At 40.7% G+C, this 10,331-nt stretch overlaps 1 long non-coding RNA gene across 1 annotated transcript; it reads left to right on the forward strand.

Annotated features, from left to right (window-relative positions):
* The first annotated feature begins 3,276 nt into the window (after nt 1-3,276).
* On the forward strand, nt 3,277-4,842 carry LOC124867407. The gene is made up of 2 exons (XR_007038043.1): nt 3,277-3,328; nt 3,557-4,842. It is a non-coding gene; the product is annotated as an uncharacterized LOC124867407 (long non-coding RNA).
* The last annotated feature ends 5,489 nt before the right edge of the window (nt 4,843-10,331 follow it).

Here is a 10,331-nt window from a genome sequence, read left to right on the forward strand (position 1 = left end):
GTTTGGTTTTGTGTTCTTTGTTTGTATGTTTTTAAAGTTAAGCCAAGTTTAACCATGGAACAATGTTTTTTTTTAAATTTATTTTCAACTTGCAATTTATGAAACGTTTGGTGTATGTTTTAGTTTGACCAGGTTTTAGTTTAAGTAATACTTGACTGATTGAATGACATTGATAATTGTATGCAAAATATTAAATCATAAACTGCATGTCAACGTCCATAGTAGTAGTGTTGTATTCTTTCAGGCCAGTATGTCGGTTACCATGGTAACGCTGGAATTAAATAGAATTCATATATTCGTTTTTTTGAATTCTTTAATCAGTTTTTATGTACACATGTATTACATGTATTTGTCGATTTTGTTTGTTTTGTAATAATCACATCAACAACATAAAGCATCCAGACAAACAAATCGTAATCAGTTTTTGGATGAATGCATTCTGACACTTATATTCTGCAGTATAGTTCAAACATCTGCTCATGTGGGCGGCACACAATCAAAGGAATGAACCTTTATGACATCACAAAGCACCGCCCACGCATAATATCTGTTACATGTATGTGTTTAGCAATTCTTTCTCAGAGATGTTCTAACTGCACATTGGAACACATCTCTTGTCCCAAAGTAGTAGTAACTTTCTGAGTTTTGTTTCCTGAGAACTTTTGAAATGGGAGAGAAAATGTCACAGAAGGCTGAGGCGGTCAAGCAAGCAGCAGAAAACAGGGAAAGCCCAATTAAACCAACTCCACCGAAGAAACCTTTTCGACATGCTAAAACTGAAGAAAACTTTACATCAGGGCAAAACTTGAAACCGGCAAGCCAGACTAGTAAAGGGCTGGAATCTGCTGAGGCTCAATTGAAAAGCACTCCAAGGCATGGAAACATGGTAAAAACAGAAAGAGAGGACACCAAAACTTTCTCAACGGCTCCAATCATACCTAAACCACCACCACAGAAGAAACTTCATAGATATGTCAAAACGGATACGGGAAGACTTGTCTTTAGAGCTAACCATGTTAAGTTTGTGACCAGTACTATACCTCCCCCAGACTACGGAGCAATCCTAAAGAGGAAGAACAAATCGCCCAAACAATTAGTGAGTGAAATCCATGAACAAATGATGACATCAAGACAAAACTTGAAATTGAAAGCAAAGCAGACAAAAGAAAAATTGGAATCTCCTGAGGCTCAATTGAAAAGCACTCCAAGGCAAGGAAACATGGTAAAAACAGAAAGAGAGGACACCAAAACTTTCTCAATGGCTCCAATCATACCTAAACCACAACCACAGAAGAAACTTCATAGATATGTCGAAACGGATACGGGAAGACTTGTCTTTAGAGCAAACCATGTTAAGTTTGTTACCAGTACTAAACCTCCCCCAGACTACGGAGCAATCGTAAGGAGGAAGAACAAATCGCCCCAACAATTAGTGAGGGAAATCCATGAACAAATGATGACATCAAGACAAAACTTGAAATTGAAAGCAAAGCAGACAAAGGAAAAATTGGACTCTCCTCAGGCTCAATTGAACAGCACTCCAAGGCAAGGAGACATTGACAAAACATACCAACAGGACAATCAAGCTTTGTCAAGGACTCCAAAGAGTCTTCAGAAAAAAGATATAGAAGACACAAAGCAATCTAAATCAGAAAAAACAGCAAAATGTAACCAGAAGCCTGACTGGGACAATGAACCACTAATACACAGAAAAAACACAGTTCAGTGGCTAGAGAGAGAGAGGGTGAGGCCAATTTTGGGGAGCAGAAGTGAACAACCTAATCTAGAGTATCTGACTCCTCACATCCACTTCCCATTGATACTGAACAGAAACCCCATTACAGGCTTTGACAGACATGTTACTCAAAGTTTCTCAAGGATTTCATTCAAACTTTTACTACCTATTGGAGCAAGACCAAATAGTTTTCAGAACAATGATAGAGTAGGAACAGAGCAATTTAAATCCGAAAACAGAAGAAAGGGTGACATACATTTACCGCCGATAATGAACTGAAACCCCATTACAGATTTTTATCATTATTTTTGAACGTTGAAGACATCACGTATATTAGATCCAGTGTCCCAATTTTTATAATAATAGATTATCACACGGACACTTACAACTAGCAATTTAATAAGCGTTTTTAATGCTTCTGTGTACTTCAATTAAATTAACGTTACCTAAAAAGTACAAATTCACAGCAAAGATAAATGAAAAGAGGTTGCACAATGCTCTGTATTGTTCAAAAGAATTCTCTATGAATAATTTTTTAATCCAAGGTTCTCTCCAGGTGCTCCGGCTTCCTCCAAAAGCTAATACTGATGTATTTTCTGTAAATTGGTCTCTCTAAAATTGCAAGTAGGTTTTTCTGTTCTTCTAGTATTGCCATGTTTTGGGCTGGCAACCTGTTCAGGATAATTTTTTTTAATCCAGGTTTCTCTCCGGGTGCTCCGGCTTCCTCCGAAAGCTATCCATGATGTTTTTTTATGCAAATTTATCTCTCTAAGTCTTCTTGTTTGTGCAGTATCTCTTTGTATTGCCTTATGTTGGTTCAAGGGTTTGAGGCAAGGCAAGGTTTTTTTTAAGCTCCATTCATGCAAAGGGGGATTCAAAGACAGGATAACACATGACGTAAGAAACCTTAAAATGACAAACTTGAAACAAATAATAAACTAATACATGATAGAAATGATAACACAATCGGAGGCCTTTATGGTTAAGATGCAGTCCTGATTTAAAAGACCCTACAGTTTCTGCAAACTGGTATATCGCATCTTAGTTGTACATGGCCTCTAAAGCCACCTGACGAAAGAAGCTAATTATGATGTTAGATAATAACCCAGTACTCCCCAAGCCTGTCATGAACTTAAAACTCCTAAAACAATGTCGAGGTAGGAAAACTTTACTGGCCGTCCGCTAACTCTTACATTACTCCTCACCTCTCATCGACTCTTTTTATTTGGCACCCAAAAGGTCAATCCTCAGTCAGAGGTCAGTTATATGTTTCCACAAGTTCATTAAAACCAATCTGAATTCAGAGGGGGAGACATCACACTTACACTGCTACCTGGAAACATCTGTGTGTTGTCTCACTGGAGGCTGTGTTACATTACATTTTATACCCCACACTGCTATGCAGTACACATACACAATCATTCTGTCTGTGGATGTCTCCCCAGCAACATTATCAAAGAAACAGAGATACATTTCATAATTTAATTAAAGAATTGTTTCCCACATCTCTTCAGGAATCTTCAGGGAGAGAAGTACCATGCCTCCCAAATACACTGCCGGCTTCTCACGATACAGACAGAAAACACCTGCAAGGTAACCTTGAATAATAAACACTCATTGTGTTATAACTAGAGGCTACTGTTAAGGTTTTTTTTCTAACTATCAAAAGCATAACTAAAACTCCTAATAAAATCAATCTATAAGCAGCAAAGTTCCAAATATATCTTAGTTTTAGCTACTAATAATAATGCATTTATATTTCCACACTACTAATAATAAGGCATTTATATTTCCACAATTCCACCTTTTGATCTCCACTAGATCACTCTACATATGGTGCAGCCAGCTCCAGCCCCTGAAGTCCATCCATCAAAGCACACATCTGATAAGTAGGAGGTTTAGACTCAGCACTCCCCTTCTCAATTGTGGCAGTGATGAAGCGAACCATCAGAGCCCAGATGCACAGTACATGGCAACAACCACAGGTAACCATTATGGCAAAAAAAAATAGCAATAGAAATCATTAATGACATGACTAAACCTTTCCATTTTCCAAACATATCAGTAAACCATTGCTCCAATGCATTGTCAATCCCTGAATGCTCGTGCATAGTTTTACTCAGAGTTCTCAATCCTTCTAAGGCTCGGGTTGCAGAACCGTCAGGAGCGGTGTTATTGGGGATAAAAGTACAACACATATCTCCAAACATGGCACAGACATCCCCTTTTTCAGCTAGCAACATATCCAATGCCATTCTGTTTTGTATGGCCATGAGAGAGGTGGGGGCTAGTTGTTCTGAGAGACCTTCAACAGCATCTCGGGTTAAATTGGCCAGTCGTAGTACATTGTAATGAATATAATTAATGTGGTCTACATTCTTGTTAGGAGTTATTGGAATAAACGGTGAGATTACGGGGATATTTTCAAAGCCTGCTGCTACTTGATTTGCTAATTTATACTCATCTAGCACTGCTCTAGGCACTCCAATTGCATCAATATAAGTGGGAGAGTTCTGCGTGAGGTCGAAGGAGTTAGTTGAGCGCTTCCTTAACACATGTCTGCGCCTCCGAGCTGTTAGGGTAGAGTGTTATTAGTTCTTTTTATGACTTCACCAATTATCATCAGTGGTGCCTTTAATCTGACCATAGCACACACTCCCCAGGCTTCATTAGGGATCCTATTCAAAAGTCTCCTGTCACCACAATAATAGTATAAACCAGCTCTAGCCCACCTTCCAATGTTTAAACCAGGTTCAGGTCTGTTACACCAATCCTGTGGAATTTCACCTAGAAGCACAATAGCATTTGGAGAGATAAAATTGAAACATGTATAGCTTCCATTGTTTTTATAAGGGGTAAATGGTCCAACGAGAGTTTTATTGTTAATTGGTGGAAAAATAGTAACCAGTGTGGTACAGTTAGTGGGTGTAGCTGCCTTGGTTAGATTTAGCATACAGTTATAGCCCCAAGTATCAGTGGGGTACAGAGGAGCAGGTTCAGTGTAAAGGGAGGGTCTCGCAGCTGCACAGGCTACACAGTTAGACGTGTGATTTTCTTGCACGGTCTCAGCCATCCATTCTAGCCATAGGTTAGCTTCAGTAAATCCTGTTTCCAATGTTATAAGGTCCTTCACAGTATGTACATCTGCATAATGGACAAGAGATAGCCCAGGACCGGGAGTAGGTGATGCCGTGTCCTAAAATACTGTTTGCTGAGGGGAGGCAGAAGGTTTCACTAGTTGTACCTTGTTGGGACCCAGCCATGGATTTCAACATTAAAACTCCAGTACGAACTCTTCTGGAACTTTTCAAAATAAATGCATTAACCTTCTTCCGGCATAGCCAGGAAACGGGATAATTGCGGACTTCCTGTGACGCCACTGCCCAAATAAAAGCACAGCTGTTGCTACATCCGACCTCTTCCACCGGTGATCATCAAGATAGGAGGGGAACAGCGCGCTAATGTCTCTTTGCTGGCAAACAGACATAAACTCTTCAACTGGATCCAAGGATGTCATACGATCATCGATCATATGCAAAGTTAAGTACGAATGAAATATTGTCTGTAAATCCGGTATTTTCATTCATGAACAGGGAAATTAAGGTGTAAGAATTGCTTACTTTCTCTCTGAGGCCTGCAGAAGCAAACTGTCACAGAGAAGTTCCCTACAGAGAAGCAGTCTCTATAAAGACGAGCGGAGCGGTCTCCCAGTCTGGAAGGAAGACAGCAGAGACTCCATCGCCGTGGGTTGTGTTCTTTGTGTGTTTTTAAAGTTAAGACAAACTTTATTATAGGGTGATTTTAAACAGAAGATTGATCATAACGCGCCGTCCGCGCTTATGCATTTTAACCATTTTATTAATGGTATTTTTAAAGGTGTGTGTTTGAATCTGGTGCTAAGCTAGCAGCTTCTTTGTTAGATTAACTGCTAACAGCTAAGGACATGTGCTTGCTGCCAAATAATATTTACCCAGAAAGGTTTAGTTTTCAATCCAGTAAATAATGTGTCCCTAACGTCATTTTACTAAATTTGATAACTAAGTAAACACCATTAAGCCCCATTTCTCCAGAAAGATTTGGCTCTTTCCAAAATATTCCCTTAATAATATTCCTTCAAATATTATTTTAATTAATAAAGGCAACTATTGAGACACCGTTGAGAAATGGTCATCCAGAAGGTTGGTTTTATTCAGCAGATCATTATTTAAAACATTATTTTATTAAAATAATATTTTATCTGATCTTGCATTGTGAATGGTTGTCTAAACGTTTGCTGATTATTGCCTAAGTTGGTTCCAAGACTAACTTAACTTCATTTCCAGATTCTTCAAGATAATCCTTGGTTCTCAAGCATAAATAACATTGCATGGTAATGTTGCATCACTCTTTTGGTCATGGTTCTCAATCATCTTTGATCAACTTATTTATATTGTACATAGCCCATCAGTCTTTGTTATTCTTTAATTCTGCTTGGCAGTTTAGTTGGATTGTTTTAGCATTGTAAAGGGTTTGTTAATTGAAATATGTTTGACTTTGAGTTACTTATTTTTGTTAATAAATTCTTGTATTTTAAGAAATTGTGTGAATGCATTCTATGTGTGTGCAGAGTTTATGCTGTTCAACAATGTCAGAGCTCGTCTCACACCTTTCTATTTTGTCCTAATACCATCGCCTTACTGGGCCGGTATTCACAGGACAACCTTTAACAGACCGAAATATTATTTGATAAAATATTAATACAAAATATTAAATAATATTCTCAGATTCATAATCCCAACAACCTTAATAATGCCTTTAGGGTCTTTTCCTGATTTGTCAATGCCTATGACAAAATAATACCCATTACTTGTCTTCAGAGATCATGGGGTGAGTTGGACATATGTCAGATATCGAGTGGTGAATATGAGGGGGTTCGCAGGTCCACCAGGTGTTAGTGTGGCTCTAATCAAGGATATATTCTTTTGCAGCTGTCCTAAGTTGTACCTGCGGTCTAAGTTGTAACTGCCTAGTCCAGTGTTCCACAATACCTGGTCCCAACCTCCACACCATGGATTCCGAGACAATTCACTGGGGTGGCCTCTCAACACACACATGTAGACGTCATAACCACGCCAACCCACCTGGTTGGTTCCACAATTAATAATGTTACATAAGTCAAGTTGTGCTACCGTGATTCCTTTAGTATTGGCATGAACGGTCAATTTGGCGCCATAAGGGTCAGACGGGCTGTGCATAACTATAGAAGGGGGATGTTTAGTTTCGGTGCTCCCACCGGTGCCCTCCATTTTCGTTATTAGTTCGGCCGCTAGTACTGTAATTAAGCATGCCTGGAACCGACAATGCAATGGAACTCGCTGAAATTTAGTCATCCTGTGAACTTTAATTCATCCTTTCAGAGAGATGATAAAAATGAAATAAAGCAATATCAATATACACCTCTTACTCCAGAGGGGACAGAAGGATTCTTTTACATTAACTATGCTTTAGGCCCTGCTGCCTCTGCCTTACTTTTGCCTGAGGACTAGTGCATTTCCTGCTTCTGTAGTCTCAGGGTGCTTACAACCTTCTGATCCTCAGCAGGGATGTCTAGACCCCTTCTAAGTGGAGGATGTATTCTCAGTCCTATTAATTAACTGTGTTTCTTAATTAAAAACAAACAATGTCTGGGTTCAATCACTACAATCCTTATGGCCCCTGAACAGTAAGAAAAATATAACTTTTGTTAAGTAAAAAGCATAAATTGAAAATTTTATTTTATTTTATTTTTTCTTGTCTTCTCTCGTCCTTTCGTCCTCTGGGTGGCGCAGTCTCGATGTTCGTTGGTCCCTTATACAGGTCACATCTTGTGCGCTGGTGTCTGTTGGTCTTCTTTCTTCAACAACCAAGGTAGACTGCCTAGTTGTCTGACACAGCTCAAGGGATTATTCTGCCCCTTGTGATTGAGCTGTGTTTCCTCCAATCTCCTCCAGGGGTCTCCCTGGTTCCGGTGCCTCGGCGCACTGGCTCTAATGAAACCACGTGTCTCCTTTGCCCTTCAGCCTCACTGCGTGGGATGTCCTCTCGGTCACCTGGTATGGTCCTGTGAACCTTGGCTCCAACCACTTCCGCTTGATGACTTTCAACCACACCCACTCGACCTGGGGTGTTGTTGGCTCTTCTGTAGATCTCTCAGCTCCCAGAACCTTGTTGTAGGTTTTCACCACAGTCTGTAGCTGAGAAAAATAGTATTTGTGGGATTCTGTATATCACCTGTAGATGTCAGAACTGCTCCTCGTGGTCCTGGAAAACTCCTACCGATTTCCAGCTCGTATGGAGTGTATCCTGTGGTTGAGTTCACTGAAAACCTGATTGACATCAAAGCAAGAGGTAATGCATCTAACCATGATAATTTGGTCTGTGCACAGATTTTGCCCAATTTGGTTTTCAAATTTAGATTCATGCGCTCAACTTTACCTTGGGACTGAGGGTGATACACCGTGCCAAACCTGTGTTTCAGCCCCAAACTGGACTCCACCTGTTGCAGCTCGTGGTTCTTAAAATGGTTTCCATTGTCACTCCTTATCTTTTCAGGAAACCCATGTCTGGGAATGTAGTGGTTAATGAGACATTTAACCACAGTTTTGCTATCTTCCTTTTTTGCTGCCCATGCCTCTGGCCATCTTGTGAAAGCATCCACACACACAAGCAGATTTCTGAAACCTCTTACTGACTGCACCATGTCTGTGTAGTCAATAATTATTTCCTTTCCTGGTCTTGTGATTAAAGAAAATGTTCCCTGCAACGTTGTCAAAGTTTTCTTTGGGTTGCCCACACACTGTACAGCATTTCACAAAGTGTTTCACCATGTCTGTCATAAAAGGATGCCACCACTCCTTCACATTTTCCAGCATTTGTCTACCTCCAACATGTCCTACAAACCTTCTTGCTTCCACTGTTATCAATCCTGATTCTGTCTGCTCCACTACAGCATAGTCCTTCTGTGTCATGCCTGAAAAAACAACCATCTGTGAACAGCTGTCTCACCTGTGGTCCCTCAAGGGGACTGGCTTCTAAATCTAGTCTTACCTTTTCTATCCTGCTAAGCAGCTCTTCACATTGATGTGGTTCCCCCTGTGTTATTCCATCCACCATGTTGATTCCCTCGTGAGTGTAGGTTATGTTGGGTGCCTCCAAGATTTTGCTGGGCCTGTGTTGTCTCAGAGCTGTCATGGTGAAACTTTGAGAGTTCACATATGCCACCACACTGTGAGTTGTTAAAACATTCAGAGGGTGTCCCATCACTAAGTCAGTTGTTTTTTGAATTAATTTTGCCAACCCTGCAAAATTAGGTCTCTGAGGGGCTGTCTGAGATCGGTGTAACCTGGGATGTAGTTACGGCTGTAGCCTGTAAGGCACAAAAATGACAGCATGTCTTTCACCCTAAGAGATTTAGGGTGTGTTAAAATGCTTTGCTTATGTGAACCTGACATGCTTGTGTTTCCTGCGGTAATAACTCTGCCCATGAAGGAAACTTGCTTCCTTGCTATTTGTACTTTATTTTTACTGACCTTGAAGCCATGTTTATGTAGATGTCTTAGCCCGAGTTCTGTAGACTGCAAACAGAGCTCCGCTGTGGATGCTGCCAGTAGTACGTTGTCCACGTACTGAATTAGAGTCACGTTCTGTGGTAGGGGCAAGTCTGTAACACATCTTTCAAAACCCGGTTAAATATACCTGGGGAAAGGGCGAACCCTTGAGGCAGATGGGTGTAGCGCAGCTGCTCCCCACAATAGGTGAAAGAAAAAATGTCTCTGCACTCTTCTGCTAATGGCAAACAGAAAAAGGCATTAGCTAGATCAATACATGTGTACCACTGCTGTAAAGGTTCAAGGTTGGAGAGAGCAACATAGGGATTTGGGACAGGAACAGTAGGAGTCACCAGAACTGAATTTATTGCTCTTAAATCATGTGACATGTGGTATTTCCAGTACCTTTTTTCTCTACAGGAAGGATGGGTGTATTCCATGATGAGGCTTAGGGTTCTAACACGCCTGCTGCCTTCAGGCCTTCAATGGTGTCTCTGATGCCTTCCTGAGCATGTTGTTTGTGTGGATACTGTGTAACCCAAATAGGGAGGGAGATGCAACCTGAAAAGAAACTGGGGCGCAGGGGGTTAATACTACATCTGTGGGCCCTTCAGCCCATAACTGAGAAGGGAGACGCTGCAAAAGAGCCGCAGCTTCAGGATGATCTGTTTTTTCTCTTCCATGATGACGTGTGAGCATCTCATGCTGCAACAGGACTTCATCAGTAGCTGTACATTTTATACAGTATGTGTCTGTGCTTTTAGAATACCTTAAGTTGGTGACTGAGGTGTCCTGCCAGTCCCCAGCCGCCAGAGAGCGCTTTACCACTCCTCCCAATTCCTTAGCTTGGTGCTCAGGATGCAAAGAAAGAGAAACATGAGGAACCACTTCATCTGACATTAAATACGATTCTGCTTGTTCAGGTGTTAAATCAACTGTTGCAGCCACACCCTCGGGAGCCACATAAATATTTTTGGATGAAATAAACCATGTCCTACCTTCTACTGTTTCATTAAACAAATCTTGGTACC

The sequence above is a fragment of the Girardinichthys multiradiatus genome, chromosome 4 (assembly GCF_021462225.1).
Source record: "Girardinichthys multiradiatus isolate DD_20200921_A chromosome 4, DD_fGirMul_XY1, whole genome shotgun sequence".
Lineage (NCBI taxonomy): Eukaryota > Metazoa > Chordata > Actinopteri > Cyprinodontiformes > Goodeidae > Girardinichthys > Girardinichthys multiradiatus.